Genomic DNA, 18,203 nt, shown 5'->3' on the forward strand with positions numbered 1-18,203 from the left:
CTCATGCTTTCTTGCCACTAGAATTCCTTTCCTCTCATTCTTCCTGTCCAGTAAAGCTTGGCATTACCTCTTTTTTGCAATCCTTCCCTAATTCTTCTAGCTTCCTTTGTAACATAATTGTTTTCTCCTTTATTTTGGTGTCCAAACACCACACAAACACTTACATATTGTGTTGATAGTCTTAGCCTATAAGGTTACCACTGAGATTAGGCGCTTTGTGAGGGCAGGAAATACATCTTTTTTCTTGTATCCCTTGACTGTGAACAGTAAATAAAAATGTGTTTAATACATGAATGTTAGAGTGAATTTGATAGTCACTTTTCTGTTCTTCTTAATACTATACAGTAAGGAATTGTCTTAATGAAAAATTCAGTGCATTTTTTTCATAAAACCCCAAACCATGCAACAGTGCTGAAGTTTGCATGTAAGGAATTCTTTTTTAGAATCTTTTCCCCCTTTGGTGCGTGAAAAGGATATTATATAATGAAGTACTATTGGAACTGCTGACAAAGATTTGAAATTTTATTAGCATTAAAGTCTCACTTCTAGAAAGTAATGAATCAGAGATGGAGTATGCAGCTCACCCCCAAAAAGAAAGATGACTGGGCCATAGATCAACACTTGAATGTAAATTGACTGAAGTACTAATAATTCTTAAAAAATAATTTGTCAGTCAGAAGTAGATTTGATTAATAAGGGAGACAAAGAAGAATACTTAAGAAGCAAACTGACAGTATCCACTTAAACAAGGGAGAGGGTTTCTCGGCCCAAGGCCATAACCTGGTCCCTCATTCAGCACAGATATTTATTGAGTTTATGTTATGTTTTGAGTACTAGACACTAGCACACAAAGCCAAGATATGATTCCTGACATCAAAAGTGTAGAACCTTCTGAAGGAGAAATAACTTTCTCAGTGTTTCAGTTTTCTATTGCTTTTAGAATAAAGAGCAAACCCCTACCTGGCCTAGAGGACAAGAATGGTCTGACCATCAACTCCCGCTCTGTGCTTATTTCCTCCAGATGCACCCTTACTCTCTGCATCCAGCCTCCCTGGCCTTTTTGCACACACCCTCAAATGTGTTCTGTGGACCCTTTGTACCTTCTCTTCCTTCTGGAATTGTCTCTGTTTTCCAGTTCACCTAGTGACATTCTTCTCTTCATATAAGGCTGAAGATACTCTTAGGTGGCATGGTATACTGTTTTAAATACTTGTGCTTCAAAATAATTCTTAAAATATCATCTCACTATGCAAATTTTTGAAATAGTCTATCTAATAAGATCTACTGCTAGCAAGTAGAACTAAATTTTTCTTTTGTGAATTTTAGGTCTGATGGATACTTATTTAGTAAACCAAGATTTATTTTGTAGCTACTGTCCACAAAATTAGTATAACAGTATTGCTGAGTTGATATAGTACTGAAAAATATTTCCTAAACATAAATATCTAATGATATTAACTCTCATCCCTAGTACTGCTTGGAACAAATGTAAGCTATTTGAAAACAAAGCAGACCGCTCAGCCTATTACGGAAACAGAGGAGCCCTCTGCCAGACGGGTTCAGGTTCTTAAGAGCAGTGGAACCTCTGTCTTAAGTATTGACAGTTTAGAAACAAATGGTAAGAAATGTAAGGGGTATGAGCTGACAGGCTGATTACTGTGCTTATAATCAGACTTTTTACAAAAATTAATTCATAACTGTCTTGGAGCTGCCTTTACTGACTGAACCATGAAACAGCTGTAATACCTTTAATTCTTTTAATAGCTTAGAATTACACATCTAGAAAAGCCTTATAACCTTACATATTGATTATAAATATAAATATGTTTGGTGGGTGAGAGATTAAAGTATGTTTTAATTTTAAAAAATTTACTATAAATGTCAAAAAAGGCATTATCATAATTAATTTTTTTTCAAAATTATGTACATTAATAAAATATATTTGTGCTTTCCATTTAGACATGGTAGTTTCTGAGGTCAATCACAGTGTCCTCGGATTGGGGCTGGACACATTAGAAGAACAAGAAGAAAAAGAACAATTTTTTGCCAGGCTTGAGAAAGGCTTAACATCTTCCATTGATTATTCAAGATTAAATGAGGAATTAGATTCTAATGACTCCATACATTTTAAAGCTTTACATAGGTAATGTAAATTCAACATAAACTCATCATTAAATGCTCTTCATGTATATGTTTTTGGAACGGTGGTATCTGCGTGGACTTAGTGGTAAACATTGTTTGTAACAGGCAAAGGTTAGATCTTATTTTTAAGTCTTTTCTCTGTTCGTTATTTTGGTCAGGATATCACTGCTACATGAATGGCGTGTGTTGATTTGTATTTGAGAGCCCTCTTTGCCTCCAGATATCTGAAATTTCATGCCTGAGATACTGAGACTAACAGTACATTGCCAAAAAGATCCTACTAGGAAAGTAATTAGAAAGTGATTTTCCACAGAGAGGGTAAATAAGAAAGTCCAGGGAGCTGTTATAGCTTCAGGGAGAAAAGGAACAGGAAAGAAGGGGAAGCAGGCAGGGTTGGTCTGTGTCCTCCCTTCGTGGATGGTTCACCCTGATGATTATCTGGAGGTGTCCATGTATCCTGGAAATCCTACTGGTTGACTGAAGTGGTCCTCTGGCACGTACAGTAGACCTTTGACATTGTCACCTTTGTGACACCTGGTATCTTTAATGTCCTCAGGTTCAGTTTTCAATTTAAGTTTTAAAATTACAGATGGAAGTCAGATTACAACTTTACAAACACCAAGTGTTAATAAAGTAAGGAGCAGAGAATCATAACCTCTGGATGTGTAGTACCTGGCCCCCTCAGGCTGTGTAGGTTCTTGCAGACAACAGATAAAGCAGTACAGTGACTGTCATGAACTAGCCGTGCGGGGACTGACATGTCTCCTCAGGGCACTACTGCCTCATTTTACCCTCCCTGCAAGCTGACAAGTTAGCCTGCCAGTTCCGTGGATGTGGATTAGAGAGACAGGATTCCTGGGTCAGAAATGAAGGACTATTCCTCACAACAAAAGCAGTGCTCGCGTGTCGGTTACTTCCCTCAGTTCCCCATGACCCACAAGGCCCTCGGAGGCAGCACACCGCGCCATGATGGCTGTCTGCACGTGCAGTCGGCTGCTTCCCAGGAGAGGATCACTGAGCTTGCGGAACCTATTGCTCTTACAGTTAGTGGAGCCACGCCTTCTCTTTGGGCGATGCTGTCGCTTGCTTTGTCAAGTCTCACTGCCAGCACAACCCGGAGAAACGCCCTAGGAAAGGAGCGCCTGTGCTTGGAGCTCGCGGCACGCCCTGCCAAGGGCCACCCGAGGACCTGCGCGGATTGCCCCTCCCCGCCGTGTCAGTGCAGATTAAGCACACAGGCTTGTTGGCCACAAGTTTTTGCCTCACCCTTTGTAATAGTTCTTAACTTTTTGTTATTTCTTAAAAATATTCTTACCCACTGTTATTTCTGCTCTAGAACAAGCTAGTCAGAGTGCTGCATAGCATTGAGTATGCAATGCTGTTTGCTGTTTTTATTATTGTAGTTTTACAGTTTCTTGTATCTGCTAAAGATCTCACAGAAGACGAGGTTGATGGATTGGAAAAGGTAGAACTGATTCCTTGGTTTGAAAGAAAGTGGTAGGTGATTTGCTCAAGCTCCTTTGTCGCTTGTCTGAATATTTATTAGTTTATGGCTCCTATTCAGCTTCCATTTCAGGATTAAATTGCTTATTAGCATGTAAATGCTGACCCTGGCATTTTTTTTCTGGCCTCCACGTAGACTTCACTGGTCTCATCACTTGTGGTCAATTCCTAATCTTCCCTGTAGAAAGACTATCTGGGCCCTGAGACATGTAAATGGATAGATTTAGTTATAAAATTGTATATTTATGTTTGAAGTTAAGAAATAGTGACATTTTTTACCCTTTGTATTTGGCAGTTAAGTTAGTCTTAGACTTTGAGAATCTTTTAGTTTCAAAGCATTATCCTTATAGCTCCTGAATTTTTAGCTTTTCATAGAACACGAGTACTTGAGAAAAAATATATAATATTAGAGGTTTTTAAAAACTAGCACAAAGGATTGCATGGAGGTGTATTATTAACATGTAATACTCAATAAGTAAATATTTTTACAGTAATCAAGCTAATGCAGAATTTACTGAAGATAAACAGGAGAATGAATCAAAACATGAAGAACAGCCAGGTAATTTCACTGGTTTTAACATTTATAATATTTGAAAAGATAATATAGCTTTTAATAAAGACATTAATAAGAGAAAAATAGTTAAAAGGAAAATCATATTATTTTGGGAAGAGCTCTGAGCAAATAGAGTGAATTCCCTGTTACAATCTGAGCTACTAAGAAATTGTTGCAAGTGCCCTCCTGCGTTGTTTGTTGGCAGTGAACAGTGGACCAGTGGGAAGACAGGAAAAAGGATTTTTGTGCTAAGACCGGGGCAAACCCCTCCAAAGCATGGTTGGGGGAGGGGAGTGGGTATTTCTTTTAATATCTTTTGATATTTAATGTGCCTGTGTTTTTCAAATGGTTTTCTTATAGATAGCATATAGCTGTGATTTGGTGTTTTATCCAATCTATTAACCTCTGACTTTTAATTGAAATGTTTATACCCTTTACACAAACATCCATTGGCAATGGTTATTTATTGTTTGCCATTTGTTTTTTAGCTCTCCATTTTTTTTTTCTTGTTACTGTGTTTGTCCTGTATTCTATTGGATTATTTATAGCATTCCATTTTATCCCTTTTTTGTCTTGTTAGTTATACCTGTTTGCTATATTTTTTCTTAGCTGTTCCATGATTCACAATATGTCTTTTTCTTATTAGTCTGTATTATACTAGTTTATACAAGTCTTAACAGTAACACTCTCCAAACACTCAGTTTTTGTCATACATTTTTCTGCTATGTATCTTAAAAACCCCACAATACATTATTACTTATCATTATTAATATTAATGCTTTTATATTATCACTTAATTCTTAAGGATGATAAAAAATTTATATTTATATAAAAATTTCTATTTATCTACATATTTACCATTCCCAGTGCTTGTATTCCTTTGCACAGATTTGAATTTCCTTTTTTAACTTTTATTTTGAAGTGAATCTTTTAAAGTTTAGTTTTAAAATGAGGTATAATTAACATATTATTTTTCAGGTGTACAACATACTGATTTGACATATATATACATTGCAAAATGATTACCACAGCAAGGTGAGTTAATATTTGTCACCTTACATAATTACAAAAAAATAATTTGCTTCTCTTGTGATAATTTTAAGATTTGTTCTCTTGGCAATTTTCATATAGTTGCTTTCTAGTATTATTTTGAGTTTCTACCCAGTATTTTTTTTCAGCATGAAGAACCTCCTTTAACAAATTTCTTGTAGTGCAAGTGTACTATCCATGAATTCTCTGTTTTTGTCTGAAAATATATTTGCCTTTGTTTTTGAAAAATACTTTTGCCTGATATAAAATTCTAGGCAGAGTTTTTTTCTTTGAGCACTTTAATGATTTCATTTTATTATCTTCTGATAATAAAGAGAAGTTACTGGTAATCCCTGTTATTGTTATTTTGCATATATTGTGGGGTTTTTTCTGTTTTCAAAATGTTTTGGCCATTAATTCTTCAGACAGCATTTCTGTCCTCCTCCCCATCCTCTGGCCCTGATTACAAGCAGGTCAGAAAACTGAATTCCGTCCCCCAAGTTACTCAGACTGTTTCCTTTAAAGCTTTTTTCCTCTCTGTGCTTCTGTTTTTATTGCTATGTGTTCAAGTTCACTAATCTTTTTTCTTCTTTTCTTTAATCTTCTGTTAATTCATCAAATGATTTTTCTTTCACTCTAGAATTTCCTTTTTGATTTTTTTTCCCCAAATCTCTTTAGTCTCTTCCCTCAGGGTTATTTTTTTCTCTAGTCCTCAGCATTGAGCATATTCTGCATGTGTTCCCAACATTTGTTCCAATATATTCCCAACATTTGTTCATTTCTGGGTCTCTTTCTATTGACTTCTAGTTACGGGCATTTTTTTCCACCTTATTGTAAGTCCAGTGATTTTTTTTTTTAGTTGGGTATTAGATATGTAGATTTTTACACTGTTAATTGTCTGGATTTTGTTTTCTTTTTTAAAAGAGTGTTGAGCTTCGTTCTGGCAGTTGATGCTGCCAGTTTAATCCTTTCAGGCTTTTCTTATGTTTCGTCAGGGGAAGTCTAGAGTGACCTTTGACCTAGCTGAGTTTGGCACTACTGCTAAGGCACAGCCCCCCTGAGGTTTCTGCTGAATGCCCTTACTTCACAGTGAGGACTTATTCCACTCAAGATGGTTAAAGCCCCAGTCTTCTTACCCTGTGTGAACTCTGGGAATTGTCCAGCCTGAATCATCCCAGTTATTCTTTGCTGAAACTACACAAGAATGGATTAGTATTCAGCAAGGACTCAAGGAGTCCACAGGCAGATTTCTACAGCTCTGTTTCTACGTAGGTACTTCCTATCATTATCACTGCCCTGTAACTTCCAATTGCCTCAACTTTTCTGATCTCTTTGTCTGCTTAACACAAGACCATCTTGATCTCCACATTCCCTGCTCAGCTTTCTAAAATATATACACTTTTAAGTACGTTAGGGATCAGCTCACTTGTTAATCTTTTCTTGGAAATCAAATTTTTGTGCTGCCAATTGTCCAGTGTCTGAAAACAGTTGTTTCATACATTTTGTTCAGTTGACTCATTGTTTACAAAGTCCTTAAAATCCAACATAGTAGAGGAGAAAGTCCTCTAGTGTGCCTCCTACTTGAATCAAAATTTGCAGCTAATTTCCAACAATGAAAAATGTTTCCAAAATGTATCATTTAGAGCTTTTAAATTGAGTATTGTTTATTTGAATTTTAAAAACATTTTCCATTTATGCAAATACTATTTTCAAAGTGACAGGGATAGGGAATATAATAATAGAAATAGTACCTTGTCTTTGTAACATCCTTCTCCCGCAAAGATCGGAACACTACAAATATTCTCCTTCTTTTCCAACCAATATGGGAGAGCCTGGGGATTAGCTCTGATATTTCTCAGTTGAGCACCACCTTCTCGGCTTGGTTTTATTCTTCCATTTTTGTATAAACTTAATTTGCTTTGGTATTTATTTCTGGAATCTTTGATGTGCTATTTTCCTTCCCTTTATTTCTTGTTTTATCTATCTCATTTCTATCTACCAGTGACATTTTCTTCCTACTTCAAACCTAGTTTATTCATGACAAATTCCTGGGGAAGGAATATGTTGGACAACAATATTTGCCTATAGACTATTCAGTTGCTAAGTGCAGTTGACAAAATCTATTTTTTAAAAATTCACAATTGACTAGCACTTTTCCCAATCAGAAATATTTGGCTTTATTAACTTTTGGTTCATAGTAAGTACAATGCTAGCTGTAATACTAACAGATAATTATTACTACTAAATATAACACCTAACACTTGTATATATAATGCATAGTGTATAAATCCCTGTTCTAAACACTTTCATTTTTAATCTTCTCAATGACCTTTTGTTTGAGATAAGTACTATTTTTATTCCAACATTATAGATGAGAAGAATGAGGCAAAGAGAATTTTTGACCTGATGATGGTTCTGCAGTTGAAAGTAGCAGAACCAGGAATTGAATGCAGACCTTCAGGCTCCTGGTTATGCTCTTAGGCACTGTGCTGTTTTACGTGAACTGTTGCTTATACTACCTCTCAGCAGTCACGCGGACACTACACCTCCTTCCACTGATTTCAGGGAGTTCTCAAAACTCGAGTATTGTCTAAATTCACTGTTCTACCCTCCCAGGTCTCCTCAACTTGTTCATCATTTTTACTTAAACAAATCTAATCCCTGAGGTTACTTAAAATTCAGTCATTCCTACCTTGGACATTAGAATCTTAATTATCATATATTAGTCCTAGCACCCAGAATTATGTCTAATACAAAGTAATTTCTTGATAACTGTTTTGTGAATTTAACTATATCTACTGTTATTTAGAAAATTCCAGTGTTCTTTTTTATGTGGAAGAGTTTTAATATATGTAACAATTTGTATATAATGATTTGTAACTAAAATTGTAACAGTTCATATGTAAACAGTTTGAGATTTTTATCTTTGAAAACAAATATTAAAATTTGTTTTAAAGATATAAAATCTTTTGGACAGCCCTATAATATTTTAGTCAGTTAATAATATAAAAGATTAAAAAGGTAAAACTTTTATAACTAATTGAAGTACAAGAAAAATGAAATAAACCTGTCTTTTGAGTTGAATTCTATTACATCTTTGCAAAAAAAGGTGTTTCTAAAGCTATCTTTCTGTTAACATTTTACTAAATTATTCTTATACAGACTTCTTCCTTTGGTAATCCAGCCTTTTTCTGAAATTTGACTTTCTGACCCTGTGATCTTTGTATTTTTAAACAGGTATTTTAAAACACACTTTTCTTTGGTAGGTCTTGTCCTTGTGAAGTACAGTAAATACCCCTCCTCAGTATTTATACTAATAGTGACATTACTGTCTGAAACTTAATTGGCTAAATTACTACATTCACGTTCGTTGTTTCTGTACTCTAGTTCTCTGGTATCACAGTTCTTACCAAGACTGGCCAAGTATTCTCTTCCATATTGCTTGCCATGTAAAATTTATCCTTGAAGTTCCCTAATAATAAATAGTAGAATAATAACTATTTGTTATATTGGTCTTGATCCAGACATGGTCTCTTTTGGAACTGTGTATTAGGACTAGATGTTTTGAAGATGTTATGTAACCATAGATTCTAAATAGAAGTGAGAGACACTTTCCAGGTATTAATAAACACTCTTATTTTTAAATTTACTTAATACTTTGTCCTTGGGTGTCTATGTTACTCAGCTTGGAGGAAAAGATAAGATGACTTTAGAAATACACAAAGATTAATGTGACATGATTATTCTTAGGTACTTAATTGGATTTATACTTGTAATATGGCAATTACAATATTTTGTGAAAAATAAATAGGTCAGTAGAAGAGGTGATAGTTTGGTATTTTAGGAGAGTACAACTTGCATAAAAATGTGCCATCCTAAATGTGGAACCCTAATAGAGAGCCATCTGGGTAAGGATCAAAATAGGAAGAAGTTAGAGCTCTTTCACTGGGATGATCCTACACACTGCCTATCCAAGTGGAGAATGTAGATGACACTAATTAGAAAACTTACTTTAAAGGAACCTACAGTTTTGACAAATTTTAACTTCCATGCCATTTGATGGCCTGCCTTTTTGAAAAATTTTTTTCCAAAATATACATAAAACAATGATTACAAGTTATATTTGATCATTAATTTTGAACAATAAGGGGAAAATGACTGGCGATGTTATAATAGAAGGAATTATGTATAAAATAGTCATGTTACCTTGAAGTTTGAAAAATAGAATTTCTGAGCAAGGTAGGTGAACAGATGGCATCTAGAAACTCTTAACCAAGGTTATAAAAGCCTAAATTAATTACCAGTAATTGCCAAGGTTCTGAAGAGACTTGTAGAAGTTCTCTCACAGTTACATTCTCTAACCATGTAGGTTTATTGGTGAATGAGAGTGATAGAAAAAATGTAGAAGGCACATTTCTTGACCTTTTAATAATGGAGTAAAGCACTGACTTTCAAATTTTGTAACCATCTGTATCATGGTCATCTTATGTAACTGGTTTCAAGTCAAATGATTGTTTTCTTTTAATTTAGGAAGAAGAGAAAACTGGCATGCTGGCTAATGGTAAATATTTATATTTGTATATTTTAGTTGGAAAAAAATTGGTCTGTTCAGAATTGCATCTAAATTATTCTGAATCACTCTGTTGTTAGATATCTAATGAATTGAAGTTCACAAATTTTCTCAACAAATGTACCTTATGTTTATTTTGAATCCATCTTGTTATATTTAGGAATATTTCCTTTTTTAAAAGACTAGTATCATATGGCATTATGGATTAATTCTACCAAACATTCAAAAACAAATTCGTTTCACTCTTTCTTAAAATTTTCCAAAAGCAGAAAAAGAGGGAATTCTTCCAAAGTCATTCTATGAGGTCAGCATCATCTTGAAATCAAGACCAGACAAAGGTACCTCAAGAAAATAAAATCACAAGAAACAATTCCATTTACCACAGCATTAAAACAAATAAGATACTTAGGAATAAATTTAATCAAGGAGATAAGAGTTGTACACTTAAAACTGTAAAACATTGATGAAAGCAATTGAAGAACACCCAAATAAATGGAAAGATACTCAGTGTTTATTGATTGAAAGAATTGATATTCTAAAAATGTCTGTACTACCTAAAATGATCTATAGATTTAGTGCACTCCCTATAAAACTCCAATGGCATTTTTCACAGAAATAGGAAAAATATTCCTAAAACATGTATGGAATCATAAAAAGCCTTAATAGCCAATGCAGTCTTGAGAAAGAAGAATAAAGCTGGAGGCATCATACTTCTTGATTTCAAACTATATTACTAAACTATAGTAATCAAAACAGTATGGTATTGGTCTTAAAAATAGACACAGAGATCAATGGAACAGTTAGAGAACCCAGAAATAAATATATGATCATTTAATTTTTGACAAAGGCACAAAGAATCCACAGTGAGGAAAGGATAATTTCTTCGATAAATAGTATTTGGAAAACTGGATAGCAAAAGATGAAATTGGACCATTATCTTACATGATACACAAAAATCAATTAAAAATGGATTAAATACTTGAGTACAAGACCTGAAACTGCAAAACAGCTGAAGAAAACTTGGGAGGTAAGCTCTTTGACTTTGGTCTTGGCAATGATTTTTTAGATTTAACACCAAAACAAAGTCAGCAAAAGCAAAAATAAGGAAGTGGGACTACATCAAACTAAAAAAATTCTCACAGCAAAGGGAACCTTCAACACAATGAAAAGGTATTCTGTGAATGGAACAAAATACTTGCAAACCACTTGTCCAAGAAGAGGTTAATACCCAAACTACACAAGGAACTCATCTAGTTTTATAGTCAAAAAACAACTGAATTTTTAAAAATGGTCAAAGGATCCCAATAGACATTTTCCTAAAGAAGACATACAAATGGCCAACAGGTATATGAAAAGATGTTCCATTTCACTAATCATCAGGGAAATGCAAATCCAGACCACAATGAGGTATCACCCCTCATCTGTCAGTATGGCTATTATCAAAAAGACAGGAGATAACAAAACTGGTAAGAATGTGAAGAAAAGGGAACCCTCATATACTGTTGGTGGGAATGTAAATGTGTGGCCAGTATGGAAAACAGTATGAAGATTCCTCAACAGATTAAAAAGAGAACTACCATATGATCCAGCAATCCACTTTTGGGAATATATTCAAAGAAAATGAAGTCTTAAAGAGATACCTGTAACTCCCATGTTCGTTGTAGCATTATTCACAATAGCCAAGGTATGAAAACAACCTGTTGATGGAAGAATAAAAATGTGGACTATATATACTAATGGCATATTTTTCATCCTTAAAAAACAGGATATTGTGCCATTTGCAACAACATGGATGAACCTGGAGAGCGTTATGCTAAATGAAATAAACCACAGAGAAAGACAATACTGCCTAGTATTACTTATATGTGGAATCTTAAAAAAAAAAGTTCAGCTTATATAAACAGTAGAATGGAGGGTGCAGGAGGCTAGGGGGTTGGAGGATGGGAGAGACTGGTAAACAGGTACAAATATTAAGTTATAAGATGAATAAGTTATAAGGATCTAGTGTATAACATGATGAGCAATTAATATTGTATTATGTAATTGAAATTTGGTAAGAAAGTAGAACGTAAGTGTTCTCAACAATAAAAACAGCATGTGAGGTGACGGATGTAATTAACGGAAATCCTTTCACAGTATATACATATATCAAATCATCATGTTGTACACATTGAATATATTACAATTTTATTTGACAGTTATGCCTCAGTAAATCTTGAAAAAACAAACGTAGTTAATTAAAGAAGAAAAGTAATTTACAGGGTCCCAACCAGTGATATGTTGATATATGTTTAACAAAAATATTCTGGAAGAAAAGAAAAAGCCTTATTTTGTAGATTTTGCCTGTTTTATGGTGTAAATACTTACATATTGATTGCAAGATAACAACATGCTGAAATACTATGAAGATACTATTCAGAAAGAATACAGAGACAATTGATATGAATTACCTTAAAGTTAGTTGATAATAGTAAAATGTAGTAAAGCAAGAAGAGGGGAAGGAAAGAAAATTACAGGCCAATATCCCTGATGAAAATAAATACAAACAAAACCCCTCACAATTAACAGCACATTAAAAGGATCATATACCATGACAAAATGGGATTTATCCCTGGGTACAAGGATAGCTCAATATGTGCAAGACAGTCAGTATGTTACAACATGTTAACAAAATGAAAGCAAAAAAAACCTAATAATCTCAATAAACATTGGAAAAGCATTTGACAAAGTTCAACATCTATTCATAAAACTCCCAACAAAATAGAACCTGCCTCACACAATAAAGACATCTATGAAAAGCCTACAACTAACATCACAATCAGAGGGGAAAAATGATAAAACTTTCCCTCTAAGATCCAAAACAAGGCAAAGATGCCCACTCTCACCACTTTTGTTCAACATAGTGCTGCAAGTTCTAACTAGAGAAGACAAGGAAAAAAGATATCCAAACCAGAAAGGAAGAAGTAAAATTATATCTGGCTGCCAATGGCATGGTCATATGCATGGAAAACCCTAATGACTCCATAAAATTGTTAGAATTAGTAAACGAATTCAGTAAAAAAATCAACATACAAAAATCAGTCTTGTTTTCTATATACGAACAATAAACTATCTGAAAAAGAAATCAATAAAACAATCCCATTCACAACAGGAACTGAAAGGATAAGATACTTGGGAGTAAGTTTAACCAAAGAAGTGAAAGACCTTTAAACTGAAAAGTATTAAACATGGAAGTTAAAGAAGTCACAGATGAATGAAAGGCATCCCGTTTTCATGGACTGGAAGAATGAGTATTTTTTTAAATGTCCATATTACTCAAAGTGATCTACATGTCTGCATGCAATCCCTATCAAAATCCCTATGTCATTCTCTACAGAAACAGGAAAATCAATTTTAAAAATTGTGGTGAACCACAAAAGACCCCAAATAGCCAAAGCAAGCTTGAGAAAGAGCACAGCTTGGAGGCATCACACTGCCTGGTGTAACAATATATTATAAAGCTATAGGTATCAAAGCAATATGGCGTTGACATAAAAACAGATATAAAAATGATGAAACAGAATGGAGAGCCCAGAAATAAATCCATGTATCTATGGTCAGCTGATGTTCAACAAAGCTGCCAAGAATATACAATGAAGAGAGGATAGTTTCTTTAATACACAGTGTTCAGGAAACTAGATATCCCCATACAGAAGAAAGAAATTGGACCCTTATTTTGCACCACCTACAGAAATTAACTCAAAATGGATCAAAGACTCAAAGACCAAAACTACAAAACTACTGGAAGAAAACAAGAAGAAAGCTTCTTAACATTGCACTGGGCAATAATTTTTTAGATATGATCCTATAAATATAGGCAACAAAAACAAAAATAGACAAATGGGATTGCATCAAACTAAAATGCTTCTGCATAACAAAAGAAACAACAGACTGAAAAAGGCAACCTATGGAATGAATGAGAGAGAATATTTGTAAACCATATAATAGGTAAGGGGTTAATATCCAAAATTCACAGAACTCATGCAGCTCAAGAGCCAAAAAAAAAAAAAAAACCCAGATTGATTGAAAGTGAGCAAATGACCTGAATAGACATTCCTCAAAAGAAGACATGCAAATGGCCAATAGGTATATGAAAAGATGATAAATTTCACTAATCATCAGAGAAATACAAAAAGATACCACTTCACACTTAGAAGGACTATCATCAGAAAGAGGAAAGATAAGTTTTGGTGAGGATGTGGAGACAAGGGAACTTTTGTACAGTGTTGGTGAGAATATAGATTAGTGTAGCCCCTGTGGAGAATGGTATGGAGGTTTCTGAAAAAAAAAAATGGAATTACCTTATTATTCAGCAGTCCCACCTTTGGGTATATTTCAAAGACAATCTGTACTCCCATGTTCATTGTGGCATTATAATAGCCGAAATATAGATACAACCTAAATATCCATCAATGGATGAATAAAGAAAATGTAACATGCATAATATTTTATGGAGGACATCATGCTAAATGAAATAAGCGAGATACAGAAAGACAAATCTTACATAACCTGATGTATGTGTGAAATCTAAAAATGTTAAGCTCATAGAAACAGAGCAGAATAATGGTTACCAGAGGCTGGGTGAGGAGAATATGGGAAGATGTTGGTTAAGGGGTACAAAGTTTCAGTTATGCAAGATAAGTAAGTTCTGGAGGTCTAACAATGTGACTATAGCTAAAAATATTGTATACTTGAGTTTGCTAAGGGGGAAATCTTAAGTATTCTCACAGCACACACACAAAATATAACTGTATAAGGTAATGGATATATTAGCTTGATTGTGGTAAATACATGTATTCACAATGTATACATATATTGAATCATCAAATTGTACAATTACAATTGTAAAAATTACAATTTTTAGTTGTCAACTGTACTTTAATAAAGCTGGGGAAAAAAAGAATATTTCTTTCTGTTACTTTCCTCATCCCCTTTGCCTTCTACACCTAAATGTACATTAGACCTATATATAAGCACAGATAATGTATGTTGATGTAAGTCTGATCTCTTGTACTTAAGAAAGGCATGCTTGTGAAAGATACATGATTACATATTCTTTATATGTAAATATTTCTTTGTTTTTATACAGCTTGCATATAATTAAAATATTCCATTAAAGGAACTATACAAAGTTCTCTATATTCCTAATATATATTTTTTTATGTTGTTCCAGTGGAGCTGCTGGATTCATTAGACTCTGTTGCAGAGGTCAACCTTGATGAACAGGATAGAGCAACAACTAAGCCAAAAAAGCCCTGCCAGAAATAACTGATAATGAAATGACAGGAACAGGTAAAAGTGAAAAACTGGCTGTTCTCTATTAATTGATTACACTTCCAGGGGAATATATGTTGTATATAATAATATGTATAATAACTATGTTGACAATAAAATTTTAAGTCTCACATTTTCTACCATATTTGACAACTTAAATTATCTGAATTTATTAATGGTGACACTTAGCCAAGTCAAGTGTGTTTTCAAGTAAATACTTATTAATAAATGAATAAATGCTGTTGATAAAAAGTATAGCACTGTAGGTAAATAGTAACTAATTTTCTATGGCCCTCCAAAGTGTTCAGTTAAAATTGCCATGTGCAGGAAAAATGAGACTTTAGACTTACTTTGATTTTCCATAGTTCCCTGTGTGTAGGAAAAAGCTAGATCACATCTCCAAATTCTGAAATGCCTAAGACCATCTAGACTTAAAGTTGTAAAGGTCTTTAAGATTGTTTTTTCAAAATTTTTTCTAAAGCAGTAGGTGGAATACTTATTTCCAAATGAAATCTCATGTAGTATACTTTCTGTGTAGATAAAAATGGTATTTTTTTGGTATAAATATGTTTACATTTGTAATATTTACTTATAAAGTTAGAACAATAATGGTCTTTTGAAATTGTTGAAATTTTGAAATTTTTGAAATCAGAAATTATAGGCATTTCTTATATTCTTATATCATCTTCAGACTTCCAATATGTTTTTATATTTTGTTTTTGTAGTATAATTTAAAAATATTATTGGGTTACTGCTCAAATACTTGCACATGGAACTTCTTAATTAGGTTGCTTTGCAAGCCTCCATTAAACCAATCCAGACACTTGGGAAAAAAGAGCAATAGAAATGGTAAATCACTAACCAACTCCAAACATCTGCTTGCATTTTATTTTTTACTTCTTTGTACTTTTTATTGAAGTGTAATATGCCTATATAAAAGTTAGTGTATCATAACAGTGCAAGTTGATGAACTTTCAAATACTGACACATTCATGTAACTGGCAACCAGATCAAAAAAACAAAACATGACTGAAACCACAAAGCCCGCTCAGATTTCCTCTTTCTAGTCACTGCCGTTAGAGTCACCACTATCTTATTTCATCCACTTGTATATTAAAATACAAATATGAAAGTGAAAAAATGACAGCAGAATTTCCCATCAATACATGTTACTCCCTTACTTGTTATTACCCAGTTGAATGTTCTGCCACTATGGAAGCATGTGCTGAGCACATGTTCCTTTGTCTTACTGCTGTTTATTTATATACAGGAAACACATGTGCCATGATAGTCAGTCCACTTGTAAAGTTTTCATAAGCAGACATGAATTCTTCTAAAAGACCAGTGTAGATCTTGTAGACCTATGAAGGAAGTTCATATGTGTACAGGATGGCCAGAGAAACTTTATTCTAAGATACGCATGTAAACAAAGTAGGAGACAAAAGTTAGCACTTCAGTGGCCTTCAAAATATTACAGTTACATACATGGCACATTTGCATGTACAGATTAATTTTTATTATAGTTCTTATATTTTAAGGGATAATTTTAAATGAAATTCCAAACATCTGTAGAACCCATGATTTTCTCTGAAAACCTGTTTTTTTATAAAACACAGTATGAATATTACTGCTGTAGGTTATAAGAAAAACTCAGAAATAAAAAAATGTATTACTGAAAATAAAAATTCTATTAAGATTATCCAAGCAGTAATATAAAACTACAGTGTTTTGGTCTTATTTCTTAAATATTCTTGACTCTGAAATAGTTTGATGAGTCAGTTACTGGAAGATAGTAGCATATGATTTTATTGTTGTGTAACCTTGTGTTTATATTCCCAGCCTGGCCAGTTATCAGCTGTGTAACATTGGACAATTAGTGCCTCTAAGCCGCTTTATAACAAGATCTTGGGTTGGTCGATTGAGATCATGTATAGTGCTGCATATATTGTTAAGATTCAACCAGCAGTAGCAACTGTATGGTTCTTCTTATTATTTATACCAGTCCTCTGTTAATAGTACAAATCATAATTAAAAACCTGAAGGCATACAGTATAAATACTTCTTGATTGTGGGGTATTGAATTTATCTAGTATTTCAAAAATTTATTTGAAAATCTTCAAATCGGTTTAAGAAGTGAAAAAGATCAGTGGGTTGTTTTGTTTGGTTTTGTTTTTTACCATGTTTCTTCCAGTATTAAACAGGTTCAGATGATGCATTATCAAAGATCATCTTTTTAAAATAATATTTATGAAATTTTTTGTGCTTTATTATTTTGGAAAGGTTGGTAACTATGAAAATGAGGGCCAGAGCTAGCCTTTGCATATTTCCATTTGTCTCATGGGCAAGTACCATTTTGAGCTTTGGCTGTATGACTAGAACAGTCAGGGTGACAGTATTGTTCCATGACTAGACCCTTGGCTCTGCAAAACAAGATTTGATATATTTCAACTTCCTAAAGTGGAAAAATATAAATTGGAAAAATCTTGACTTGCAGTAATATATAAAATAATTACATAGAGTCCTGTCTTCTTTTTTTAATTGGTATGTCTCCTCTTGGCACTATTGTATCACAGGGTGTTGTGAATATTAAATGAGATAACAGGTACCATGCATGACAGCCAGCCAGCCAACAAGCAGATATTTATTGTGCATCTACTTTGTGACAGCCCTAGGGTATAGCTAGGAAGCAGAGAGTCTCTTCCCTAAGGGAACTTAGTAATTATTCTTAATTGCTTTTTTCTGGAAATGGCGGTGATTAGATCTCTGATACCTTCATAAAACCACTGCTGCTGCCGCCTCTCCAAATACTACTTTGCTTTGCTTCTGAACTATTTTGGCTTGTTTGTTTTCATTACATATTCCAGGAGCCCATTAATTGGCTACGAATGAGGAATCCTCCTTCTGAACTCCCAGCTGCTACCTGTCTGTCTTCACTAAGAGGGGCCTGCTGGTATCAGTAACATGATGCCCTTTGGTCTGGGTGCGACTTGCTGCTCTGACTCCCCACACAGCAGCAGAAACTGGAGTTAAGAGCTTGCTTTTCCTTCCAGCTCCTTCCACACCCCAGAACCTGAATTTTTCATGCATGGCGCA

General features: G+C 34.0%; 1 pseudogene; it reads left to right on the forward strand.

The window, feature by feature from the left end:
- Window positions 1–18,203, forward strand: part of LOC130679808 (centrosomal protein of 162 kDa-like) — a 75,528-nt pseudogene that overhangs the window by 1,499 nt on the left and 55,826 nt on the right.

This window comes from Manis pentadactyla, chromosome 12 (genome assembly GCF_030020395.1).
Source record: "Manis pentadactyla isolate mManPen7 chromosome 12, mManPen7.hap1, whole genome shotgun sequence".
NCBI classification, from domain to species: Eukaryota; Metazoa; Chordata; class Mammalia; order Pholidota; family Manidae; genus Manis; species Manis pentadactyla.